The following is a 27,263-nucleotide window of genomic DNA, read 5'->3' as shown; positions in this document are numbered from 1 at the left end:
CTACCAGGTCACACTGGGCATCTTTGGCACCATTCGCCATATCTGGGGACAGCAGTCCCTCGTGGAGCTTGCTGATTCAGCAGGCTGGCTGGTAAATGCCTGGGATCCACCTGTCTGCCTCCCTCTCCAGGGTGTGAATGACAAGCATCACCATCAAGCCAGCTCAGGTTCTCAAGCTATCTCCTTCACCAGTCGAGCCATCCCACAGCCTACATCTCTAACAAACTTCCAAACACAAAATGATGCTCATCCATACACCAGACGTTCCATTGATCTAAAAATGACCTTTATTTCACCTGCGCAATGCTTAACATTGCCCTTTTACACAGGGCTCTGTGCTTTTACAGACCTAACATTATTATTTCAATATACCTACCTAACACCAGTATCTCATGAGACAGGCATGCTCTGTGCTGATAAAAGTACCTAGCATAGCTCATTTCTAACCTCGGGTCTATGTCATTGATCTGACAATAAAACTGTATCACATATCTATAGCACACTGGGTTCTAGCAATAATTTTCTTCACTCCTAGGACTTCAGCATCAAACACACAGTGAGCCCCTGTGGCAGTTCCAACGTGTACTTGATACCAGTTTCCTCGTCTTTAAAAAGATCGCAATAGCACCCTGCTTCTGAGAGCTGCTCTGTAGACCTGAGCCAATGCAGGTCCGGTTTTCATGTGTTGCTGTTTCTGCTCTGATTTTCCTCCTGTTGCTGTAATAAAACACTGTAAACAAAAGCAACCTAGAGGTGTCTGAGTTAGGGATTCTATAGGTGCAGTAAAACACAAGGACAAAATGTAAGTCAGAAAGAAAGGGTTTACCTGGCTTACTCTTCCATATATGGCTGGTCATCATCTAAGGAAGTCAGGACAGGAACCCAAACAGGGCAGGAACCTGGAGGCAAGAGCTGATGCAGAGGTCATGGAGAGGTGCTGCCTACTGTCTTACTGGCTTGCTCAGCCTGCTTTCTGATAGAAAGCAGTAGGATAGGGATGGTACTATCCACAATTGACTGGGTCCTCCCCTATCAATTACTAATTAAGAAAAACAACTGAATCTATGGAGGCATTGCCTCAATTTGGCTCACACCTTTAATCCCAGCACTTGGGAGGCAGAGGCAGGTGGATTTCTGAGTTCAAGGCCAGCCTGGTCTACAGAGTGAGTTCCAAGACAGCCAGAGCTATACAGAGAAACCCTGTCTCGAAAAACCAAGAAAGAAAGAAAGAAAGAAAGAAAGAAAGAAAGAAAGAAAGAAAGAAAGAAAGAAAGAAAGAAAGAAAGAAGAAAAGAAAAGAAAAGAAAAGAAAAGAAAAGAAAAGAAAAGAAAAGAAAAGAAAAGAAAAGAAACGAAACGAAGAGAAGAGAGTCTCTCCTTTCAGATGACTCTTGTGTGTCATCTTGTGTGTCAAATTGACACAAGACTAGCCAGCAGAGAGGGGAAAGGGTTTGTTTCAGTTCCTGGGTCATAGGTTATAACTGAGGATATCAGGACAAGGACTGAAGCACGAGCCTGAGTTAGGAAGCATGGAGGAACACTACTCATGATCTCAATTCCAGTCTCATGCTTAGCTAGCTTTCTTACATAGTCTACAGAATGGTGCTGCCCACAGAGGACTCCCTCCCACATGAATTAAAACTTAACACAATCCCCCACAGACATGCCCACAGCCAATATGATCTGAGCAAGTCCTGAGACCCTCTTATCGGGTATTATAGGCTGCAGTTAATAGTTATGGATAACTAGGACAGGTGCCCAGAATGTAGTAAATAAATCAGTAAGTATTAGCCATTGGTGTTTGCTATCATTACCACAGGTGTCTTGCTTCAAATTTTGCATCCTTAAGAAAATTATTACTCTATTTTACTAATGAATTACTAATTATGGGCTTCCAAGAAACCCATAGAGCCTCTTCTACAAACTCAAGCCCCATGTGGCCTTCCAGATGGGTCTTTTCATGGGTCCCCACAATGTACAAAGTTCCTGTAATCTCGCTGCAGGACATTCACCTTGTCCATCCCCTTCTAGCCCTGGAGCCCCAGAAATGCTAGTAAGAAAAAGGTTCCCACTGAGTCCCTCTGCTTCTCTTTCCCAAACAGGCTCTAAGTAGATACTCACACCCAATGCATTTACTTTTCTGTAGCTGTGGCAAAATACTTAAGGAAAAGCATTTAAGGGAGAGGAATTTATTTGGGTTCTGTTCAGGGTGACCTTCCTTGCATTGTATTAAGTGTGTCTCTATATTTTCAATCGTTAATTCTGTACCCACAGAGAGCTGAGTGCTGGCAGGGTTTTGGTACTGAAATTTCTGTGGCCCATCACTGGGTATTCTATTTTTTAAATGTTTGCCCTTCCGTACCTGCCTATAGGGAATCTAAGAGAGGTATCAGGTGTTGTCTCACTGCTAATTGGTTGTAATAATGATCTGACAGCCAATATCTCAGACAGGAAGTATGAGGGCAGAAATTCTGTCAGGGAGCATGATGCAGGGGAGGCAAGAGAAACTGGAAATTCAGAAGCAGACACAGGGAATGGACTCAGACTGGAGCAGAGCAGGGAGGTATAGAACTAGCCAGGCAGTGGGTTGCAGGCTAGTCAGGTTAAGTTTAAACAGTAGCTGGAAGACTACCCCAGCAAACGGCCTAAGTTTTAAATTATATTGGAAGTCTCCGTGTTATTATTGAAACTACTGGTGGGTCCTATTATGTCCAGCAATAGGGCTCACAGTTTGAAGATGCAGTCTGTGGTGGTTTAAAAGAGGATGTCCCCTAATAGACTCAGACCTGTAAGTAGTTGGTCCTAGTTAGTGATGCTGTTTAAATAAGCTGTGGCCTGGTTGGAGGAAGTATGTCACTGACTGTTTAATGACAGTGTTTTGGGATCACTCTCTCTGCTTTCTGCTTGCAGTGTGAGATGTGAGCCCTCCGCTTATGCTCCAGCCACCATATCTGATTTAAGTAACCAGGCTTTCCTTGCCCCTGTGGACGTTATCCCTCTGGAACCATAACCTGACCCCCACAACCATTTTTTCTATAAATTGCCTTGGGCAAAATGTTTCTTCATAGCAGATGAGGGCGGCTCTCTGTCGCAGCCTGGGAGCCTGAGGCTGCTTGCTCACACCTAGGAAGAGCAGGAAGTAGAAATGAGAACTGAAACAGAGACAGTTTATAAACCCTCAAGATCTGATCCCCGAAATCTGCTTCCTCTAGCTAGGTTCCATGACTTCTCCAAACAGCCCCCACCAGCATGGGACCAACTTTGCACACAGTTGAGCCTTTGTATGATATTTTATACCCAAACCAGAATACCCAAGGACCACAGGCATTAGTTGCAGTCTCCTGCTATGGCATGATTCGTCCTTCTGACACTCCCTTCCATCTAGAAGACTTTGATGAGATTCAGTCCCTCTACCCCTAAGCATGGCCCCATCTGTGAGTGACTACCATATACACAGGGATGGCCCAGTGCATCTTGGGACCTTCACTCTATATCCCTTCATGCTCTCCTCCCAAGCATTCATTGCTGTGACCACATCCAGACTTTGACTTCATGAGAAGCAAACCCCAACTCAGAAACCTTAAACAATTCGCTTTCTTTCAAAGGATCCCATTTCAAGAATTCCCTTAAGTGAGAATGTCCTGGGCTGTCAGTCAAATGTATAGATCCTGGACTCCACCCGAGGCTATTGATTTAGGAACTCTAAGAGAGATACGTTTTCCACTGCCCATTTAATACTCCCCTGGGTGGCATTTATGCCTGGTTGAATTACTACCTAGGAGTCTAACCTTGGCACCATTCTCACCACACCTATCCTTCAAACCCACAGAGTCCTGGGTTTGAAATCCATGAGGCTTCTGTTTTGTCTCTACCAGCCCCTCGCGGCATCTTCACTTCCTTCCGGTCTAGGATCGACCCCATGCTCCACCACTTCAGCCCTCTTTGCAGTTCAGTTTCGTTCCACCAATGGACAATCTTCCCCCAACAGAAACCCAGCCATGGGTGGAGGCCACTGCTTGCCTTTCCATAAGGGTTCGCTGACTCATTTGCCCTGACAGTAAAACTTTGCCTGATGCACAGGTATTCCAATCATTATATACAGCAATAGAGCTGGGGTGTGATTGTGTGGTGTGTGTGTGTGTGTGTGTGTGTGTGTGTGTGTGAGAGAGAGAGAGAGAGAGAGAGAGAGGGAGGGAGGGAGGGAGGGAGGGAGAGAGGGAGAGAGGGAGAGAGAGAGGGAGGGAGGGAGAGGGAGGGAGGGAGGGAGGGAGGGAGAGAGAGAGAGAGAGAGAGAGAGAGAGAGAGAGAGAGAGAGAGAGAGATTATGGTTACTTTCCCCTGATTAAGTTCATAGCCAAGTAGAAAAAAAACATAAAATTATTGTCCTAATATATTATCCTAAATTCAGAGACAGAAGGGATCACAGGATGCTGCACATGTGTGGGAGAGAATCCCACTCCTTGTAGGATAGAACAAGATGAGGACAACTGGATGTCCTGGCACACCCCTATAATTCCAGCACTCGGAGATAGAAACAAGAGGGTCAGAAGTTCAAGGTCTGCATACAGAGTTCCAGGCCAGCCTGGGCTATCCTGAGACCCTATGTGTGTATGTGGGGGAAGACTAAAGGAAACCTGCATAGAGGATGTTTCTCAGATGAGCCTAAAGAAAACAATAACAAGCAAGTAAACACAGGAAAAAGGAGATGTATTACCAGTCAGTGGTTGGCGCAAGAAAGAACGAGGAGTGGAGACAAGCAGAGCCAGTGTAGACTGTGAAGCGAGTCAGAGCTGCTGAGGCAGGAAGCTCATGGGACATAATGTGAGGGTATTTCCCAGACAAAAACTCAGGATATGTGGCCCTGGTGATGTGACGTGTTCCAAACCAAGAATGTCTCCGGAAATACCAGAGGGGATGCCACAGCATACTGGGGAATTAGGGCTGTCTATCTCTTTCTCCCCTGTCTGCCCTTCAACTCCATGCTAAAATACACCAGAAAGTGCAACTCACCAAGCAAGATTCCACAGGGCCTTCCTTACATCAACCCCATATTACTTATAATGGAAAAAGAGTTCACCCTAAATATGCATCATTAAGAGACTGCATCACAACTTAAAATTATTTTCAATAAGGCAAGTTCATCATGTATCCAGAGTGATTTCCATGTTTAAGAAAATAAAGCAACATATATTTAATAGTGTAATAATATAGTCTCATCATAGAACAGCACATAAATGGTTAAGTTTTCACTTTTCTGGTCCTCTCTCCTCTATATGACTATCAGGCTGGTAGTTTTGAACTTCTGCCTAAACCTATTTAAAGTTCAAACTCCTTTACCAGCCCAAACCCTAGTATCTATTGGTCTCTGTCCCATCACCAAGATCCCTCACCCCACCCAGGCCTTTGCATACACTTGTTTCTTATAAAATACCTTCCCCATTCCTACTTTCCTCTGTTGCCTTTGCACATCTTCAAACTTCCCTGACTGTAGGAAGTGTCCTCTGACCAGAGTCAAAATGAACACACACACACACACACATACACCACATACTTGTAAACTCTCATAGCATACTGTTTTACACACCTCCCTTGCACACACAAACAAGTGGTCAGCTGATTGATCCCTCAACTCTGCTAGGATTTCTGATCCCTGCTGCGAGGAGCCAAGTTCATTTTGCCCGCTCCTGTATTGCAGTCACCTGTATTAGTTATTGGTCACTGCATAACAAGTTGTCCCAGCACTTGGTAGATTCCAGCAAGAAGCATTTGCAAGCTATCTCTACAAATCAAGAAAGCAGAAGTGACCGTGTGATTCTAACTCTGGCTCTCTCGAGGGATTGCAGGCCTGAGGCAAGCTAGGGCTGTGGCCCCCAGAAATCTGAGACCTGATTCCAAGAGCAAGTGTTCACAGGGCCAAGGCTTCAGCTTCCTGCCACTTGAATGTTGTGTCACAGCAGCCAGCTTCTCCAAAGAGAAAGTGTTGTGTTTTATAAAAAGATAAGGAGATAATAAATATGTTTGGTAAATATGTTTGTAGTCAGGTGTTGGGGAAAGAGGTACATTCAAGGACCCATGCTGAGGCATCCCTTCCCCCTAAGGGACCAGCCACATGAAGGTATGGTATACAATAGAGTTTATTCAGGGCATGGGAGGGGAGTTGAAAGAAAGGGGAGAGAGGAGCGGAGAGGGAGGGGGAGGGGGCCGGGGGAGGAGGAGGAGAAGAAGGAGGAGGAGAAGAAGGAAGAAGGAAGAAGAGGAAGAAGAGGAGGAGGAGGAGGAGGAGGAAGAAGGAGAAGGAGGAGGAGGAGGAGGAGGAGGAGGAGGAGGAGGAGGAGGAGAAGGAGAAGGAGAAGGAGAAGGAGAAGGAGAAGGAGAAGGAGAAGGAGAAGGAGAAGGAGAAGGAGAAGGAGAAGGAGAAGGAGAAGGAGAAGGAGAAGGAGAAGGAGAAGGAGAAGAAGAAGAAGAAGAAGAAGAAGAAGAAGAAGAAGAAGAAGAAGAAGAAGAAGAAGAAGAAGAAGAAGAAGAAGAAGAAGAAGAAGAAGAAGAAGAAGAAGAAAAGGAGGAGTAGAGGCTGGCCATGAGCACGTGGAGGGGGGATAATGGAGAGAAAGGAGGAAGAGTTAGGGATCAAGGACTGGAGAACAAGAGGAGGAGGAAGGGGCAAGTAGCCCCCTTTTAAGGTGAGTCAGTCACACCTATAGTTGCCAGGTAACTGTGGGGCGGAGCCTAGACTAAATGTCAACAGAAAGCCAGCCAAGAAAGAAAACAGGAACTTGAGAAACTATTGATCTCTCTTCAAATCCTTATTTTATAAAGAAAACAGAGAAGTCAGGTCATGTGTACAGGTTCACTCAGGGTATAAGAGGCTTTGAGCAACATAGTCTAGTTCTAGAGAATAACATTGACATCGTGTTGCATTGCCTCTGTATTTAAGAGAGTGTGACCAGTCTGGAGACACATGAAATGGATGCTTCCTAAGAGCAGTACAGCAGCATAAGTTTTCCTGCTAGCTCATTTCTGGTACACACTGAGCACTAATAGACATGCCAGGCATCATTCAGTCCCCCATACATCTTGAGGTCACACAGACCTCAAAGAAAATTTCAGCATTCAAGGGCATTCATGCCTCGAGCCAGGGGAGAGCAGTCAAAGACATTTTGGCCTAGGAACGATCGATCATCTCATGACCAGAAGAGCCTCAGGCTACCCAAGGTCTACCATCCCTGCTGACAAAGGCCACCTACTGGCAGTGCAGGCATTGTGGTCACCTGCCCCAATGAGAGCATTCCAAGTAAAGCTGATTGACAGCTGTAGCCGGGTAGCATGATTTCACCAAAGAACCATTGTACAGCTGCCTTCCCTGGACTACAAGGGAGCTTGGTGGGGTGGCGGGACAGCTCAGCAATGAAGTCAGCACAGAGGCCCCAGGCACAATAGCACCCTTGTGAGACACGGCCTGTGATCTCATGAGTGCAGAGGCACCGAGCCATGGTCCCTGCCCAGCACAGCACTACCCAGGTGCAGCCCAGCACAATGTGTAATGACCATGAGATCACACGGATCCTCTCCCTCGAATGAGCTCAGAACCAACAAGAAGAAGCCAGCAGTGTTCCCCGAGGTTGAACTTTTCCGGATCTTCCTCCTCAACCATCAAGGGAGAACTTGAATGCTTTTTCTACTGAACTGTTACTTGTTCTGATTAGAATATAGGAGTTATTCACATTCCATTACCTCCTAGATACCAAAAGACAGTACTTTAATATTGTTTGGAACATCTTTCTGGGGCTAGGGGATGGATCAGTAATAGAGTCCCGGGTTCAATTCCTACCACTCACATAGCAACGCATAGCTGTCTATGCCAGCAGGCATGCATGTAGTACACAGATATGCATGCCTGCAAAATACCCATACACATAAAATAATATTATGAAACAATAATTTCCCAGTCTTGTTCAGAGAGGATTTAAGACAGACACCCATGATATGGCAAGGGCCCATAAACTTAGTTGTGAGTAAATAAGAGAAATCAAGACTGAAAAAAATTAAACCATATGGAGAAAATCAAATTAAATCATATACAGAAAATGAAGATGCCCACAGAGTCTTTAACACTGAATGACTCTACGCCAGTGACACCGAGCTTCCTGTCGGCCAAGGCGAAGAAGAAAACCCAAACAAACTGAAAAATAGACACTCGCATTTGTATGTGCATTTTGGAAGAGTGAAGTGATGCCAGTGGGTATGTGAATGTGTATTTCTGTAGAGTACAATATGCAAGGGACATGGGAATGTGAGTTTCTATACAGTGCACCATGCAGTGGGCGTGTGAATGTGATGTTCCCTGATGTTCCGTAGAGTGTTGTTGAGCAGTGAGTATGTGAATGTTTGTTTATTTACAGTGCAGGTTGGCTGTCGCATGGCAATGTGTGTTTTGGTAGAGAACCTTCAGGCAATGGGTATTTGAATGTGTGTTTCTGTAGGGTGCAGTGTGCAGTTAGCATGTGAATGTATTTTTTTTTTTTTTGTAGAGTGAAGCTTTGGCAATGAGGATTTGCATGTGGGCTTCTTTACATTCCATAGATGGCATCAGGCATGTGAATGTTTGATACTGTAGAGTTCAGTGTGCAGAGGGCCTGTTTATGTGTGTTTCTGAACAGGGCAATATGCAGTTGGCATGTGAATGTGTTTTATCTTAGAGTGAGGGATGGCAATGTGACTGTGAATGTGTGTTTCTATACAGTTCAGTATGCACTGAGCATGTGAATGTGTGTTCCTGTAGACTGCAGGATAGCAGTGAGGATGTGAACGTGTGTTTATGTCGAGTGCAATACGTTTGAGGAATATGAAAGTGTGTTTCTGTATAGTGTAGTCTGCAGTAAAAATGTGAATTTGAATTTCAGTAGAGTATACAAGAACAGTAGGAATGGAAATGTTTGTTTTTGTAGAGTGCAGGATAAGAGTGGGTTGGTATTTGTATGTTTCTGTAGAGTGCAGAATACTGTGGGCTTGTGAATATGTTTCTATAGAGTGCAGGATGGAAGTGAGCATGGGAAGGTGTGCGAAAGAAAGAAAGAAAGAAAGAAAGAAAGAAAGAAAGAAAGAAAGAAAGAAGGAAGGAAGGAAGGAAGGAAGGAAGGAAGGAAGGAAGGAAGGAAGAAAGAAAGAAAGAAAGAAAGAAAGAAAGAAAGAAAGAAAGAAAGAAAGAAAGAAAGAAAGAAAGAAAGAAAGAAAGAAAGACACTCAACATGGTTTCTGCCTGGATGCTTTACCTCAATAACTTTTAAAATAAATACTGTGTGTGCGCGCACATGTGAACATTCTGTAGATCATGTGTGACTATCAGAGGATGGCTTGAGGGAGTCCATTCTCTCCTTCCATTGTGTGGCTCCCAGGGATCGAACTGGAGTCATCAGAATTGGCAGCAGTTGCCTTTACCCATTAAACCATCTCCTCAGCCATCGTCAGTGATGTAAAATTACAGTGTTCATGAGAGAAAACCACTCAGTTGCTCGAGTAAAATCCAGCTTCTGGGGGGAGGGGGGACGACTATTAGTAAGATTTGTTATTAAGTGGGTGTTATAAGGTTGTGACCGATTCCTTATAAAAAAAAATCTCCTGGTTCAGGTCAATAGTTTGCTGTATTGTAAAAACAAGGATTGGCAAACTGAAGTCCATTAGCCAAAGCTGGCCCTTGGCCTATTATTGTTAAGTACAGTTTCAGACTTAACTATGCTCATTTGTTTCTTCTTATGTATTGTCTATAGCTGTCTTTGTGCTGTAAGGCAGAGTTGAACTGTTGCAACAGACCTTATATAGGAGACACACCCTAAGGTGACCTCCCCTGGTCAATGCCAAGCTAGAACCTGTGCCATGCTTCTGAGCATACACTATGGTAAAGGTGACTTGATTCCATGCCCTTGGTGAAGTTGCTGCTGTAATTTGGATAGAGAATGTTCCCCCAATGGCCCACGTGGGAAAGACATGACGACAGCCTGTGCTGGGTGATAGACCCTTAGGCAGGTCCTAGCAGAAGAAAGTTAGGGCACTGGGAGAGATGTCTTTGAAAATAATATTGGAACCTCTCTCTCCCTCCTCCCTCCCTCCTTACTTCCCTCCCTCCCAGCCACCATAATGGACTGAGCTGTCCCACGCCCAAAGTAATAGGATCAAGTGACCGTGGATTGAAACTTCTGAAACCACAACTTGATTTTCTTCTCTGTGACTGACTGTCTCAGGTGTTTTGACTCAGTGGGGGAAACTGACTGACACATTTACCTTATGTAAGGCTCTGTTTTCGCAGATTGGAGGTAGAGGGGATGAGGGGTGGGGGGTGGGGAGGGAGGGAGAGGAGAGGAGAGGAGAGGAGAGGAGAGGAGAGGAGAGGAGAGGAGAGGAGAGGAGAGGAGAGGAGAGGAGAGGAGCGGAGAGGAGAGGAGAGGAGAGGAGAGGAGAGGAGAGGAGAGGAGAGGAGAGGAGAGGAGAGGAGAGGAGAGGAGAGGAGAGGAGAGGAGAGGAGAGGATTCATAAGACCCTGCCTCAAAAAGATTGTTAAAATTTTAAATAGCTTTAAAATAAAATAAAATAATAAATAAAATTCCTTTGCCCAGCAAAGGAAACAATCAACAATTTTAAAATGAGTCTATCAGTCAGGAGAAAATATTGGCAGACTATGTACCTGATCAGGGGGTTAATATCTTAAAGAAACTCAGTGAAAATAAAAACAACTCCGTAAAAATAAAATCTGATTGATGAATGATCAAAAGTAGCAAAGAAACAATATTTTTTCCCAAAGAAGACACAGAAACGGGCAGCAGGTATAGGGAAAATGCTCAGAATCATTCGTCAGGAAAATACACGTGGAAAGCACTCTGGGACGGCGCTCAAGTCTGTTAGGATAGTCATCAACACAAGGAAGCGAAGCGTTAGGAAGCGCTTGGGAGAAAGCGATCACTTGCTTACCATTGGAGAGAAAGTAATTCACACAGCCGCTGAGGAGAAGGGGGTTGGGGATGTTTCCTTGAAAAATTAAAAATAGAACTACTCTACAACCCATAAATCCTACTTTTGGGGGAAAAAGGGGAAAATCAGAATATTCTATGACACTTGTTCTTCCTTATATATAGCTGGGGTTGTCATGGCAGCCAGGGTGTGAGCTGTACTCAGGACACAAAGGAAGGAACAGTTCAACTTCTAGGCTAGTCTTGGTTATCTAGTGAAAAAACTGAAAATAACCTAGATAGCTATCAACAGATAAACTGACCATTCAACTAGGGTATAAATCATGAAATGTTACTAGACCTTAAAAGGAAAGGGCCGTTGCTGAACCTGGTGACATTATGCTAAGTGAATAAACTAGACCCAAAGAGACAGATACTCCATTCATCTGTGAATCTAACAAAAGTGAAGCGTGTAAGAGGAAAGAGTAGGGTGCTGGTTCCCAAGGGCTGATGCGCAGGGAGGGCATCAATGGAACTATACAACCTTACAGCTACATGGGCTGAGTCCGTGTCCAGCTTTGGGTTAGGTATGAAGTAGTTCTCTGTTTAAGAAAGGACCCTGAAAACCAAAAGGGATAAATGCCTCAGCAGAGTTTGTCACTCTTATAACAAAGGAGAAGACATTCTTGAACAGAGGGCCTCCATCTCTCCTGGAATCCAAATTCTAAGTCGGCGCAGTCTCTCACAGAGCTAGGCGAAGAAAAGGATACTCTTTGTTTTCCAAGGCAGCCAGTATGGAGGAATCACAATCCCAAAGAGATCCAGCACCCTCGTTCCTAAAGCAAGCCACCCAAACCAGAAGGCTGAGAACCAAACAGAGCCACACAGGAAGATAGAGTTTTCTCTTGGACTTCCTGTTGATGGACTGTTTAGGATGCCAGCACGGGTAACATGGCAAGCCATATATTGCTGTGATGAGACACTGACCAAAGCCAAATTGGGGAGGAAAAGGTTTATTGAGCTTACAGATTAGAGTCCATCACTAAGTGAAGTCAAAGCAGAACTATGGAGTCAGGAACTAAAGCAGAGACCATTGAGCAACAATGCTTAATAGCTTGTTCCCCGTAGCTTTCCCAGCTTACTTTCCTCCCTCCGTAGGTATATAAATTATGTATTAACAGCAAAGAGCCAGGGACTCATTTTTTTCCTTGGTTACACCCACAATACAGCCCCCGCAGCCAATGGTCTTGGTGTGCTGATCTTGGACACAAAGGACCCAAACTGGTGCAGCCCCCATGGGCTCTGATTTTCTTCAGCCACTCCAGGTCCTCACACAGGTTGCTGTCTAGACCATTAGCCAGAACCTGGCTGTACTTCCCATCCTTCACATCCTTCTTTCTGTTCAAGAGCCAGTCTGGGATCTTGTGCTGTCGTGGATTCTGCATGATGGTGATCGCACGCTCTACCTCATCCTCCGTGTGTTCTCCAGCACTCTTGATGAGGTCAACGTCTGCCTTTTTCAGCAGCACAAGAGCATATTTCTGCCCCATAACCTTAATGGCAGGGACAGCGAAGGCAATTTTCTGCTGCCCATCAATGCTGGTTTTGCATACTCACAAAATATGTTGGAACTTTTCAGGGATCACTAGTGACACGGCGGTGGCACAAGCGACAGCATGAAGGCCTCCTGTTGAAGCCCAACTTGCTTTTTTCTTTTAGATGTCCGAGGAGCACCCGCTCAGCGGCGGTACCATTCACAGTGAGCCCCCTGCCACATCAATCATCAATCAAGAACATGTCCCACGGACTTGCCTGGAGGCCAATCTGATGAGCCATTTCTCAATTAAGTTTTCCTCTTCCCAGATGACCTAAGCTTGTGTCAAGCTAACTAAATAAGTAAAGAAATAAATTTAGATAACCAACAGAATAACCAAGGATTTTGAGTCATTTCCATTTAAAATTCTAAAAGGAGTAAAAATCAGGTTGGGATTGGAGCCCACAGGTTCACACACCAGGTGATTGTGAGCTTGGTGATGGAGCTGTGATCCTCTCAGCATGCTCGCTCTGCCACATTTTTCTGGGGAATATCAGAGAATCCTGGAGTTTACATTGAAAACAGAATAAATGGTGAAATTCTAAAAGGGGTGGTTTTTTTTAAGTCGGGGAGGAGGGAAGCAAAACTTTAAAAAATAGTCTAGATTTATTTTATACTGCCAGCAGCGACTGTGAAACTAGAACTGAGTAATAAGAGAGTGTAGCAGTTAGGTCTTTCATAAACCTACTTGAAAACTGTTAAAAATCACCTAATCATATATAAAAAGAATGGCATATGATGGGGGAAGGTTATTATAGCAACCAACTTTATTTTACATTTAAAATTAATCAATATAACTCAATATAATTTGCTTCAATAATACAATAGAGAAGGGGAAAGTATAAAGACAGGAAGTGATGGTGGGGATTTTTTTTAATTTTATTTTCTCTGTGCATATGTACATAGAGGTCAGAGGACAATTTTCAGGAGTGAGATCTCTTCCTCCACCAGTGGGTTCCAGGGATTGTACTCGAATAGTCAGACTTGACAGCAAGCATCTTCACCCCCTCAGCCAGCTCACCAGCCAAGAAAAGGTATGTATTAATATAATGGTGACATCTATTCACCACTTTTAAAATCTTTAAAAGTAAGCTTACAATGGAATACTGTAAGTTTGTACACACACACACAAACATGGGGTTGGGGGAGGGTGGGGAATGAAAATCCAAAGCTAACTTATACAGTAACTGTTGTGAGAAATATTAAAAAGAAATGGCACATTCCTGTGCTGTGCCCTGCTGGGCAGGCTGGCCAGCTGTGCAATGGTGGGCAATGGCTGACCTGTTCTTATCTTGTGGAGACTCTCTGATTCAGAGCTCCAAAATCTCTCCACCCAGCTCACTAAGTTCCCACTGGCAGGTCATTACTATGTCAGCCCCATGCTTCAAAACTCCCATGGCCTTTTGTGATACACATCTGGCAAAGGATTTGCCGCTATACCTTTCTCGCTGGATCCCAGTCGAGTTGCCGCAAGAAGGAAAACACCACACAAACTTAGTTCAGAAAAATGGTAACTCAATCTCTGGGCACAACAACTAAAATCCTAATCTTGTAAGCCGTATTAAATCTAAATCCTCTGGCAAATCCTGGCGGATTCGCCATATAAACCAAGAGACACTAGCAGCTACACCTTGTCCTTTTGCCAACCCCATCCCAAAACCTCTAACTCTCTCCTGCTTCCTCTCTTCCTCCATCCAACCTGGAAGCCCCACCTACTCGCCAGTGATTGGTCCCTTTATGAATGAATTGGGGGAAGGTTCACAATAAGTCACCTTAGTACTTGACTCATTCCTCAGTCCAGACAACCCCTCCTGGGAAAGCGGAATTAACATCAAAATACAGGCAGCACCAGGGCTATCCACAACAAGTAACACCAAAAATACCATTAAGCTCCAGTTTGCACTGTATCAGAAATCAATTCTGGGTGTGTTATACCTTAAATACGAAAGGTGAAAGTGTGTAACTTTTCACAAGTAGCGTAAGATCCTAAAAACATCCAGAATGGGGAAATGACCAAATGGAAGAGGCCCTGCTTATCAAAGACTCCAGCAGTAGCGGGGTTAGGGGGTGAGCTACAGAATTGGGAGAAACATTTGCCCCACATACTCCTGGTGAAGGACTCAAATCCAGAATATATAGATAAGGGAAACCCACAGTGGGGAAAAAGTAGGTATTCTAGTAGGAAAACCAACAAACAGACAGGGAGATGGCTCAGCTGGTAATGTTGCCATCAAGTCTTATGAAATTCAATCCTAAGGATGCAGGTGCTGTTAGAGAATCCACTCATGCAAGTTGTCCTCTGACTTCCATGGGTAACCATTGATTCATATGTCACCACACATAGGTAGATAGATAGATAGATAGATAGATAGATAGATAGATAGATAGATAGATAGATAGATAGATAGATAGGTGGATGGATAGATAGATAGATAGATAGATAGATAGATAGATAGATAGATAGATGAATGGATAGATAGATGATGGATGGATAGATAGATAGATAGATGAATGGATAGATAGATGATGGATGGATAGATAGATAGATGAATGAATGAATAGATAGATGTGGATAGATAGATAGACAGACAGACAGACAGACAGACAGACAGACAGATAGATAGATGATACATGACATGCAAATGATGCCAATAATGATTTCATCCAAATGGCCATTAAACATGGAGAAAGCCAATCATCATCATGGGCAATGAAGCTTGAAGACACAATGAGACTCCTAGCACTGAGGTCCTAGGTTTGAAACATTGTTCTCCAACAAATGAAATCAGAGCCCCTTAGAGAAAAAGTTGATTATAAGACTGGACAGAAGCAATACAGCACTAGCCTGGATTATTGTTTAACTCCAGAAAGAGAGAAAGTGCTTTAAAAATAAGAGGATGGACCATGGCACCTTAAAGGGATGGAAGAAAGCCACCCTGGGAGAGCATCAATGGTCAACACTGGTGAAATAACTAATAATGTGTGTTGGGTTATCATCCCAAGTATAAAGTACTGAGATGAGTGAATGAATGAATAAATAAATATAGATTCTCCAACTCCAAGAAGCAGGACCAAAATATCCCCCTTCCCTTCCATTTAAGAATAAGCTGAAATCGGAATGGGTGGGTAGGGAAGTAGGGAGGAGGGTATGGGGGACTTTTGGGATAGCATTGGAAATGTAATTGAGGAAAATATGTAATAAAAAATAAATAAACAAAAGTTAAAAAAAAAAGAATAAGCTAGACTTCATGATTTCCTTCTATTACAGAACAGCACAAGAGAATCTATGACTTTACAGGGAAGAAATAGAGAGATATAAACTTAAGCAGTGAAGGAAATCCACTCAGGAAACCATGAGTTGGCACAGCACTTCTGAAAATTCTTTGTCTCTGACAAGTAAACATGAATACACACACATCATAACATGGGTTGCAGTTAGTACTGGATATCTTGATTGCCTCTGGCTCTGCTTTAGACTCTTATGGGTGAGTCTATAAGAGGCATTTTCAGGAAGAATTAACGGGTGGAGAACTCTCTACTAATGCATGCAGTGCCTTCTGGTTGCAGACTCTTCCAATAGCCATATAGATAGATGTTGATCTAAAAAGATGTCAAAGCTATGTGCTTCCTTTCAGTCACTTGTTGCTGGTGGGATTGTCTAGTCAGCTGTTGTTGTTACCACCATCATCTTTTACTGTCAAGAAAAACCCAACTTCTCCAGTCTTCCAATGTGGACTAAAGGTTGGTGACTCCAGAAACTCTCCAGGCCTTCCATGACAGGATGCTGAGTCATCCATCACTGGTAACTGAGCATTTTCCAGGGTCTCAGTCTCTCCAGCAGGAAGACGGCCATTGTGGACTACCCAGCTGTCTCGTAAGATAGTCTAACACATGCACTCTGGTAAGACACATTCATGCTTTGAGTTCCATTCCTCTAGAGGATCCTCCTAACACAACTATCCCCTTCCTTTTTCTTTCTGCCATTTGCTGAGTGTATATTGTGTGGCACGGCACAGCTCATAGAATTCTGAACAACAGTGAGTAAGATAGATTCTACAAACATGATGACAAGCAAAAAGGTAAATTAAAAAAAACTAGTCAAATCCAAAGCATGCATATGTATGTGTGTGTGTATGTGTATATGTGTGTTTGTATGACTATGTATGTATGTGTATGTGTGCATTTGTATGTGTGTGCATTTGTATATGTGTGTACATGGGGTGTATGTGTGTGTATCTTACTGTATTTGACTCATATAAAGGGCAAAGGCAACCACTGCCACAGAAGCTAAAGTGGGAGCTTCACGTGAAGGGGGAGCTGGCTAAGTCCCCTCCTCTCTGATCTAGTTCCTGGTGACACTAGGTGTTCACGTCATAAAAAATATAAGCCATTCTACCCTCCACCACAGTCCTTGATGTATGTTCTACTTCAACAACAACAAAAAAAAAATTCAGGAAGCTGAGAAATCACACACACACACACACACACACACACACACACACACACTTCAAAACTGTTTAATTTTGACCTAAAGCATATAAATGTACATTCATCGCTCACTTGTTTGATGTGGAGCCAAGGCCTTCCTCTGAGAGCGGCTCAGCTGACTGCAGCTCCCTGTCATCCTTTTATATAAACCACACCTAGAATACCTCATCTACAGTTTCCAGCAGAACTTTCTTGGAAGTTGAGTGAGACTTTCAAAAGCCCCATAAAGCTACCCGAGTGCAGAATGTTGCTAGGGTTTTATGATTTTCCACAGTCTTTCATTGTCACATCCACACCTAATTCCAAAGCAAGTTCTGTCTCAGTTCTCTTTGATCTCTTCAACCTGGCCTTCCCAGAAACTGCTCCCCACCCCTCATCCTTGCCCCCACACCCCACCCTGCTCTCCCTCCTATCCCCCTCTGAAAGACCTCATGTTTTATTTCAAAAATACTTCACCAGATAACCAATAACTGAAATCTACATAAATAAGTCTGCAGAAGGACCTCTCTAGACACGCACTCCATTGGCAGGAGCAACAACCTGGGTAAGAGTCTTGAAAGTCAAGCTGCACAGAAGAACTTCCTTTGATACAAATGTGCAGTCATCCATGTGCTCTGCAGAGAAAATGACCATTAATTCATCGTCACGTTTGCCAAGTGGAGAAGTCCCTCTTGAGATTATCTATGGCCCTGAACTCCTAGCCATTGACCCTTGATCATCCTGGGGTCATCTTTCAGCTCATCCACTATGGTGACTCCTTTAGTGATTTTTTTTTTCACATAGGAACCTCTGTTCCACTATAGCACAAGTAAGTATCTACTTTGTTTGGTTTTGTTGAGGGCAGTGCTGTTTGGTTTTAGTTTCATTGTGTGTGTGTGTGTGTGTGTGTGTGTGTGTGTGTGTGTGTGTGTGTGTGTTGGGGGAGAGCTGCTTTTGCTTAAGACTCCTTAACTACCAGGCAGAGTATATGCTCAATAAACACATGGTCAATAAGCAAATGACTAGTGTATACACAGAGGGTTTTGGTCCCACAAACAAAGCTCAAACTATAGGACCTATTTGTCCTATAGGACCTGTCCTGCTCAGAGCCTCCTTGTCTTTCAGTGACTTCCTCTTCCATATCCTCAGTGCATCCTGAGCGCCACTGGTGGACATCCTGAGTCCCTTTGCCTGAGTACTCTTCTTCCATGGCCTTCCACATAGGTGCCCATGTAAGACTCAAGTATTTCCTCAAAATGATAGCTGTGCTTGTCCTATCACGACAGAGGTCACAGCGGGTCTTATCTCCTGCCTGACAAATCCTGATACTGATCTTCCTCTTTGTCCACTTGGCTCTCCTGCAGACAGCACAACAGCAAGACCTGGGGGCTGGGATCCAGTCATTTTATTTAGCAGCATAGTCTTAATGTCTAGCTCAGCCTTGTCATAGAGTTGGTATTCAACACAGATATGAAGGTAGGACTTAGCTGGCCCAAGTTCAAACTTTGCCTGTGCCATTTGATAATTGTGGAGCCCTATCGGATTACCTTTCCAAGACTTACTGTAATACCCACCACATGGTGTCCTGTGCACATTAAATGAAGTCTCCAAGAGAAAGCGGTCCAGCACACAAAAGAAACATGTGGAACTGCCCACACTAAGGTCAACATGTGGTCACCTGGGTCCTTCCAGGTCCCACGCAAGTCTGTTGTGATGAGAACCCACCACACAGGGAGGAAAAATTCCAAACACAGGAATAGAATGAGAGTCTTAATAGCCACTGTTCCTCTGCCCCCTCTTCATACTTTGTCCCAACTTCTCTGCCCTTCCCACCCTTCCCCATATCCAGGCTCCATCTCTGTGGGTAATTTGAAATTAAAATCCCAAAGTTATTTTTTATAAGTAAGAACAATCACTCCCCTGGTCTGCTGGCACGGCGTCCTGACAGGGGGCTGGCAATAGCCAGCTCACAGGAAGCCCTGCCAGGGGACTGACTGTGCACATGCTTCTAAGAATAACTCAGTGTCCAAGAATTCTGCCTGCTCTATCGCAAGTCGGGGCCAGCCAGCAGCTGGTTTGCATTAGCGTGGAGGGTGATGGTGTCCCATTTTACTACAGCAAGGCTGGTGTCCCTCCCTCCTTTCCTCTGCTCCCATGTGAGACTGCCGTTGAGCGTACACTCTTCATTTACAGTCTTGAAAGTGCCAGGAAGGAGTGTGGTTAGAGGTAAACTGCAGAGCAGATTGAGTTTGGGCCCTTTCATCTCAGGTCTGAGCCATCCATCACAGTTCCAGCTGAACATCATCTGGAGTGTCCCAGGGGTATAAGTACCCGAAGGCCACAGAAATAGTCTACGCAGATGAACTCTCCTCCCATTGTCTTGACTTCTGTTTTTTTCTCATTCTTTCTCTCACTCATTCATGTCTGCCCGGAATTACTGAATATAACCTTGGAGCTAGGAGGTTTCAAGAAGGCATCTTGATCTATGGTGAGTCTTGGGAAGGACAGATGGTGCCACTCACCTGAGACATTTGGGGTACATTTGGCTGCACTGTCTGAGTCACAAACAGAAGGGTTTGTGACTTCTGGGTTTCGGTGCTTAAGGAGAATGCAAAGTGCCCTGTGATGCACAAAACACTCTCACGGAAAAAGGATGTCCCAGTCCAAAGCTTTAAGTATGTCTCCCTTGAGAAACACTCCCGGATCAGATGGAGTGTGCAGTCTTCCACTCTCCCATCCTCCTCAGACTCCTATTCCATGGCTCATTGTTTATGAAGGCAGACGTTCTCATTCTTGGCCTCTACATACCTCATCTCCAAATATTTACAATAGAAAGTGTGGGTGGTGGTCAGGAAGGACCAGGGGAGACGCTCCATGTCACCTGTGTTCGCTATGGAAATGTGAGTGGTTGATGCTTCTCAGATCCCCAGCTTCCATCCATGCAGGGATGCTCCTGATAGCTGGCTGTTATGTACATAGCTGCCATCCCCAACCCCCAGTTTCTGATATTGACAAACATGGCTCAGCAGTGCCAGTCAGTGCCTTATACAGAGTGTCACATGCACAGTCGGCACTGAATACCCTGTAGATGCTATGCACAAAATGCCTCTCACTCTGCTTGCCACTCAGCAGTCTTGTGATATCCATCTCTTCTGCCTCCTTCTTCTCATACCCCTGAATTGTCTCATTGCTGTGACAAAACACCTCACAGAAGCCACTCAGGGAAGGGGGAGGGGCTTAGCTTGTCTCACACTGTTGAAGGTTACAGTGCATGGAGGTTTGAATGAGAATGGCCCACACTGGCAAAGAGGTTTGAATGTTTGGCTCCCAGTTACTGGACTATTTAGGAAGGATTAGAAGGTATGGCTTTATTGGATAAAGTATGTAACTGGGGGTGGGCTTTGAGGTTTCAGAAGCCCACAAGAGTCCTGGTCTTGCTCAGTCTCTCTCTCTCTCTCTCTCTCTCTCTCTCTCTCTCTCTCTCTCTCTCTCTCTCTCACACACACACACACACACACACACACACACACACACACACACACACTTGTAGATCCTACTGCTGCGGTACCATATTTGCTTACCTTGCCACCCCACTCCCCACCATGATGGTCACAAACTCATCCTCTGACACTGTAAGGAAGCCCTTAATTTTGAATGTTTTCTCTTATAAGGTGCCTTGGTCATAGCATCTCTTCACAACAGAAGCATAACTAAGCTGTAGTGCATCAGGGCAGGACAGATATAATGACAGGAACACAACGCAGCTGGCTTCATGGCGCTAGGAAGCAGAGCAATGGGTCTCAGCTTGTTTGTTTGTATTCATTCTGGGACCTGGACTATGGGTTCCTGTCATTCACATTTAGAGTGGGTCTTCCCACCTCTATTAACCTATCCCAGAAACTTCCCCATGGATACACACAGAGATTTGTCTCCATGTTGATTCTAAATCCCATCAAGTTGACAATTACCATTAACCATCATGCTTCCCAAAGGCAATCTGTGGTCTACTGAGGAACGACTACATGCCTGACTCAGTGTTCCATGCTTTCTTAGTGAGGCAGTATAACGGATACAAGAGCGAGAGCAAGAACGAGCGTGAAAGAGAGAGAGAGAGAGAGAGAGAGAGAGAGAGAGATCTTCTTCTCTTCCACAATTAAAAAAAATAGAGTCTAAACCCTAAGTATATATTTTCACAAATGAGTATGTGATTTGTACAAGAAACATATTAAACTATAAAGGTCTACCATCTACCATCTCTGCAGCCTGCCTCTCAATATCCAAAAATGAATGATCATTCTGCCATCTAGTCTATTACTGGAGTAGACAGGAATGAGAAGCCGGACTGTTTTATATAAAAAAAGACTAGAGCACAGTAGGAGAACAAGGAAGGAGACATCACAGGAAGAGAGAGAGGGGAAGATGGGGAGGAGGAACCTCGGGACAAGTGATCGTGTAGCAGTTGCCCACAGTTCATTATAGAGAGATGTATCCAGGTTAGTCGCACAGGAAGACCCTGAGATGTAGCCATGAAATCCTCCCCAGAGATCGCTACAAGGATGCAGTGTAGTTACAAGCCCTGCTTTCAGTGGTCACTGCCTTAATCCAGCAACACAGCCCCGCTCTCTATTCACTTCCATCCCTAACCCCCTCAAGTTCTGAAAGAGAGTCAGACTTTCTTCAAGTGCCAGAGAAATCAGACAAAGGAGATGACAAGAGTGAAGCCCACAGAACTTCGGAGAATGCATCAGGGTCCTCTAGCAGCAAAAGGAACCATGACGCTTGCTTCTCAGGCTGAGCAACTGACCTGTCTTTCTCTGATCCTGTGAGCCTATCAGAGCCCATGTCTCCTAACCTTCCCGGCCATTCAATGGAGAAATCAATGTAGTTTTCATCAAAGCTGTTCCCTCTGTAAAAGACTGAGCTAAGAAACAAACATTAACAGAACAAAAACCAAAAGCAGGGCACAGGATTGTGCTAGGAAGAAGGCTTAGTTGATAAAGCACAAGGACCAGAGTGTGATCCTGAGCAGAACAGTTGGTGACATGTACTTATAATCCCAGCATCATTTATTTTTTTAATTACGCCACATAAAAGTCTTCCTGGATTCTACAACTTTGAATTCTCCCTACCTGATATCCAGTCCCTCTGGTTTTAGAAATGTCTCTCTAGTTTGCCCTGGGAGCAAGCCAAGTTGAGGAACTTGCATTCATCCTATTGAAAACAAGAAGGCATTAAACCAGACAGTACTGATCCATCAACAATACCTCTCAGACACAGGGTGTACAAGGCCTGCTACTAAAGAAAAAATAAAGAACACACCGCTTTTGATGTCAAAAGAATTGCCTTCCAAAATGGCAGCCCAAAACAAAGTTAATGGTATCTCAGCCAATTATAAACAATGGAAATATAATTTGAGCCACAATTGTAACTTTTAACATTTTCATATTCATGCCACAAAATTTAAAAAAGAGTAGGTGAGTTTAATCTTAATACTATTCTAATTTAACTAAATACATTCAAATTATTATTTAACATGTAATCACTATAAAGAAATTCCCAATGAGATATTCTGCAGTTTTCTTAACAGGTTTTCAAATCCCAAGGTGTAATTTACACCTGCATTTAGATTTCAGTTGTTCCGTGTGGTCCAGTCACACGCAGTGAGGTAACCATGGTACTGGAAGGCAGAGACATCAAAGGTGTTAGTGGCAAATTCAGTTCTTAATGCTCATACACTTCTGTGGGCAGGGGAGGAAAAGTGACCATCTGTCTTCTTTGATGCCTGCTGTCTGTCTCTCTGTCCTGAAGTGGTACCCTGACTTTCCTCTCCAGAGTGACCCGTCTTAACTCAAATACATCTTCAGTAGTGTTGAGGCCACTGCAGATTCAGGTCATTCTATAATCTGGACATGGTCAGTTGCCCAGGGTGAGTCATGTGGTCCAGTCAGAGCTACTCTTTTGTTTGGATAGAGAAACATCTTAGTCTTTAGGACTTGCTTGTTAGTGGGAGAAGGCCTGAAATGCCAGATGCCTCCATGAAGAGACTGGGAATGACCTACCTTCACGTTGGCAGGTAGAAAGAGATGGAGAGAAATTCAATTGTCATGGCGTCAACGAAGTTCCAAGGGTAGTCCTGGGCTTTTCAATTTCTTGGATTAATAAATCCAATTAAATCAAGCCAAGCTGATTTTGGGGGCTCACTAACAAGAGTCCAGTAAACAAGAGGGAACTTCTGCTCCGTTCCCCCAAGTGGTAATACACAGTTAGTATAAAGTGGGTTTATTTTTTTTCCCAACTGTTTTTCCCTCTCATGCAATAATCACTTGAGAAAAGAAGCACCTACTGACCCAGGTGGGTCCCGACACCCTCTGCCCTACGTGTCTGAGGAAGCAGCATTGTGGCTCTGGAACAGCACACTGGTGTGGTCCTTACCCCACGTGTCCAAGTCTTCTTGGATTAGACACAACCAGGAATCTGCTCTCTGTTTCAGCCTCTCCCTGAGCCTGGTTGCCTGATGCATGCCAGTAATACATTCACAACTCAGATGTAGCTGCCTAAATTTCTCCATGACGATTAGGCATGGGTGCTAATTTCCATACAAAAGAGAGCCAATACATATCCTATTAGAAATAGTTTCCATCTTTCACTAAGTCATGTTCCTACCGAAAATATAATATTTACTTAATTTTTTTAATTAGGTATTTTCCTCAATTACATTTCCAATGCTATCCAAAAAGTCCCCAATACACTCCCCCCCCCAAGTCCTCCACCCACCCACCCCCACCCCTTGGCCCTGGCATTCCCCTGTACTGGGGCATATAAAGTTGGCAAGTCCAATGGGCCTCTCTTTCCAGTGATGGCCGACTAGGCCATCTTTTGATACAGATGCAGCTAGAGTCAAGAGCTCTGGGGTACTGGTTAGTTCATAATAATGTTCCACCTATGGGGTTGCAGTTCCCTTTAGCTCCTTGGGTACTTTCTCTAGCTCCTCCATTGGGGGCCCTGTGATCCATCCAATAGCTGACTGTGAGCATCCACTTCTGTGTTTGCTAGGCCCCGGCATTGTCTCACAAGAGACAGCTATATCTGGGTCCTTTCAGCAAAATCTTGCTAGTGTATGCAATGGTGTCAGCGTTTGGAAGCTGATTATGGGATGGATCCCTGGATATGGCAGTCTTTAGATGGTCCATCCTTTCTTCACAGCTCCAAACTTTATCTCTGTAACTCTTTCCATGGGTGTTTTGTTCCCAATTCCAAGAAGGGGCACAGTGTCCACACTTTGGTCTTCGTTCTTCTTGAGTTTCATGCGTTTATCAAATTGTATCTTATATCTTGGGTATCCTAAGTTTTTGGGCTAATATCCACTTATCAGTGAGTACATATTGTGTGAGTTCCTTTGTGAATATGTTACCTCACTCAGGATGATGCCCTCCAGATCCATCCATTTGCCTAGGAATTTCATAAATTCATTCCTTTTAATAGCTGAGTAGTACTCCATTGTGTAAATGTACCACATTTTCTGTATCCATTCCTCTGTTGAGGGACATCTGGGTTCTTTCCAGCTTCTGGCTATTATAAATAAGGCTGCTATGAACATAGTGGAGCATGTGTCCTTCTTACCAGTCAGTTGGAACATCTTCTGGATATATGCCCAGGAGAGGTATTGCTGGATCCTCTGGTAGTATTATGTCCAATTTTCTGAGGAACCGACAAACTGATTTCCAGAGTGGTTGTACCAGCTTGCAATCCCACCAACAATGGAGGAGTGTTCCTCTTTCTCCACATCCTCGCCAGCATCTGCTGTCACCTGAATTTTTGATCTTAGCCATTCTGACTGGTGTGAGGTGGAATCTCAGGGTTGTTTTGAGTTGCATTTCCCTGATGATTAAAGATGTTGAACATTTTTTCAGGTGCTTCTCTGCCATTCGGTATTCCTCAGGTGAGAATTCTTTGTTCAGTTCTGAGCCCCATTTTTTAACGGGGTTATTTGATTTTCTGGAGTCCACCTTCTTGAGTTCTTTATATATTTTGGATATTAGTCCCCTATCTGATTTAGGATAGGTAAAGATCCTCTCCCAATCTGTTGGTGGTCTTTTTGTCTTATTGATGGTGTCTTTTGCCTTGCAGAAGCTTTGCAACTTTATGAGGTCCCATTTATCGATTCTCGATCTTACAGCACAAGCCTTTGCTGTTCTATTCAGGAATTTTCCCCCTGTACCCATATCTTCGAGGCTTTTCCCTACTTTCTCCTCTATAAGTTTCAGTGTCTCTGGTTTTATGTGGAGTTCCTTAATCCACTTAGATTTGACCTTGGTACAAGGAGATAGGAATGGATCAATTCGCATTCTTCTACATGATAACCGCCAGTTGTGCCAGCACCATTTGTTGAAAATGCTGTCTTTTTTCCACTGGATACTTAATTTTTTAATCTCTATATTTGACTACCTATAATGGCTATTCTTGGATGTCAACTTGACTATATCTGGAATGAACTACAATCCAGAATTGGAGGAGGGTTCACCTATGATTCAGATCTTGAGGTTGGAAGACACAAGTTTCTGACCTGGATCTTGGCATGGAGATCTTGAGGCATAGTAGCCATGAAACGTTTAGCCCCAGGCTAGGTAGCACATGTCTTTAATCCCAGAAGACTAAGACAAGGAGATCTCAGAGTTCAAGATCAGCCTGGAACAAAGCAAGTCCCAGATCCAGGCACGGTGGTCCACACCTTTAATCTGGTCCACACCTTCTGCTGGAGGCCTACATAAGGACATTGGAAGAAGGAAGATTCACTATTCTTCAACTGCTTGCACTTACTTGCCAGCACATATGTTGGAACCTACTTCTACAGACGATCAGATAAAACAACTAGCTCATGGACAGAGCAACTACTAGATTCTTGGACTTCCCGTTCAGAGCTGACAATTGTTGGGGTAGTTGGACTATAGACTGTGAGTCATCACAATAAATTTCCTCAATATAGATATAGAAAAAGGCACTCCATAAGTTCAGTGACTCTAGAAAACCCTGACTAATACACTACCCATTTGTCAAACATTAAGAAAGGACCTGATATAAAGGACATAATAATAGATATCCAACATACAAAGATGAATATGAAACTCAATGAAACAATATCTACTTTTTGGAAAATCTGGAAAGAGTACTAACATGAAATTTAGGGATTTAAATGCATTCCTAAATAAAGCACAGATCTGGGGATAAATGAGACAAGAAAGGCAAGGGAGTAAGGCCCTAATACCTGCTCCAAGGGTACATCCTCAATGGCCAGAAGACTTACAACAAGACCCCACCTCTTGTTGTAAAGATGTAAGCATCTCTCAAGAGGACACTGGAAGCAAAGCCTTTAATACGCACACATTTAGGAAAAATCTAGGATCCAAGCTATGTCATGATGTAATATGGATAAACCTTGAAAGCACTATGCTAAGTAATGCTAAGGAATTCAGCCACAAAATATGGTATATTGTCATTTACAGAACATGTCTGCAATAGGAAAATTGATGGAGACATAAAACACAGTAGTGGCTTCCTCACTTATGAAGAGACGGAGAGTGGGTGCTAATGGGAATAGAGGGTTTATCTGGGTTAACAAAATGAATGAATACTTGACTAAACATATACTGAAAATGATTGGAATGTATATTCAAAGGGGTGAAGTTCATAGTGTGTGAATTATATCTCAACCATTGTTATTATATATATATATATATATATATATATATATATATATATATATATATATATATCAAGGAACTGAGGATAGTCCCTAAACTCACAAAAACATGCATATAACACACAAATAATAAACACCTCAACTCATAATCAACTCATAATCACTTGTCACATCACTATGTAGCCAGGGTCAGATCTTGTGAGCCTTGGGTAAGGAAGCCCATGCTTTCTCTTATCTGATCTTGGCCTTCACTAAAAAACTGACTTGTTACACTGGGCTTTTAGTCAGGACATCTGGTAGACCATGACAGGCCACCCAACTCTATCCATGAGTTAAAACAGTCCAACTAATTCCGGACCAAATTATTTCTTCTGAGGACATGAATATCCTTGGCTCTGCCTCTGTTCTAAGGGCTTATTTCTTCTTTCATAAACTAATTTTGCTCTTGCATAGCTACAACCTTTGTGTTCCCAGGAGAGATGCCATGCCTTAAAATTTTGATGCATTTCAGCTGTGAGTCAAGGGACCCTAGTCCATGTTCAGTACACTAACCAGTAACCAAAATAAA

At 43.7% G+C, this 27,263-nt stretch overlaps 1 pseudogene; it reads right to left on the bottom strand.

Annotated features, from left to right (window-relative positions):
* Window positions 1-12,111: 12,111 nt before the first annotated feature.
* Window positions 12,112-27,263, bottom strand: part of LOC110302719 (small ribosomal subunit protein uS13 pseudogene) — a 19,764-nt pseudogene continuing 4,612 nt past the window's right edge.

The sequence above is a fragment of the Mus caroli genome, unplaced genomic scaffold, assembly GCF_978045245.1.
Source record: "Mus caroli unplaced genomic scaffold, Mus_caroli_1 scaffold_9, whole genome shotgun sequence".
Classification (NCBI taxonomy): Eukaryota; Metazoa; Chordata; class Mammalia; order Rodentia; family Muridae; genus Mus; species Mus caroli.
Note: the sequence above shows the minus strand (reverse complement) of the source record. Positions and strands in the feature narration are given on the sequence as shown.